General features: G+C 50.8%; 2 non-coding genes across 2 annotated transcripts; both read right to left on the bottom strand.

The window, feature by feature from the left end:
- Window positions 1–235: 235 nt before the first annotated feature.
- Window positions 236–354, bottom strand: LOC111476301. Its single transcript, XR_002717032.1, has one exon. It is a non-coding gene; the product is annotated as a 5S ribosomal RNA (ribosomal RNA).
- Window positions 355–487: 133 nt separating this feature from the next.
- Window positions 488–606, bottom strand: LOC111476300. The gene has a single exon (XR_002717031.1). It is a non-coding gene; the product is annotated as a 5S ribosomal RNA (ribosomal RNA).
- Between the last annotated feature and the right edge of the window lie 56 nt (window positions 607–662).

The following is a 662-nucleotide window of genomic DNA, read 5'->3' as shown; positions in this document are numbered from 1 at the left end:
ACTGCGGAGTTCTGATGGGATCCGGTGCATTAGTGCTGGTATGATCGCACCCGACATGCCATGCGCACAAAATCGGATTTAACGCATGCGGGGCGGCATGATCGTTCTCATTTGTAGAGAAAGGATGCGATCATACCATGCGCACAAAATCGGATTTAACGCATGCGGGGCGGCATGATCGTTCTCATTTGTAGAGAAAGGAAGAAAAGAACTGGGAGAAATTGAAAGAAAAAGAGGGGTGCAACACGAGGACTTCCCAAGTGGTCACCCAACTTAGTACTACTCTCGCCCAAGCACGCTTAACTGCGGAGTTCTGATGGGATCCGGTGCATTAGTGCTGGTATGATCGCACCCGACATGCCATGTGCACAAAATCGGATTTAACGCATGCGGGGCGGCATGATCGAAACGTGATGGGCGTGAGCGGGGGAGGTTCTCATTTGTAGAGAAAGGAAGAAAAGAACTGGGAGAAATTGAAAGAAAAAAAGGGGTGCAACACGAGGACTTCCCAAGTGGTCACCCAACTTAGTACTACTCTCGCCCAAGCACGCTTAACTGCGGAGTTCTGATGGGATCCGGTGCATTAGTGCTGGTATGATCGCACCCGACATGCCATGCGCACAAAATCGGATTTAACGCATGCGGGGCGGCATGATCGAAAC

The sequence above is a fragment of the Cucurbita maxima genome, unplaced genomic scaffold (assembly GCF_002738345.1).
Source record: "Cucurbita maxima cultivar Rimu unplaced genomic scaffold, Cmax_1.0 Cma_Scf07320, whole genome shotgun sequence".
NCBI lineage: Eukaryota > Viridiplantae > Streptophyta > Magnoliopsida > Cucurbitales > Cucurbitaceae > Cucurbita > Cucurbita maxima.
This window is presented reverse-complemented; position numbering and strand designations above follow the sequence as displayed.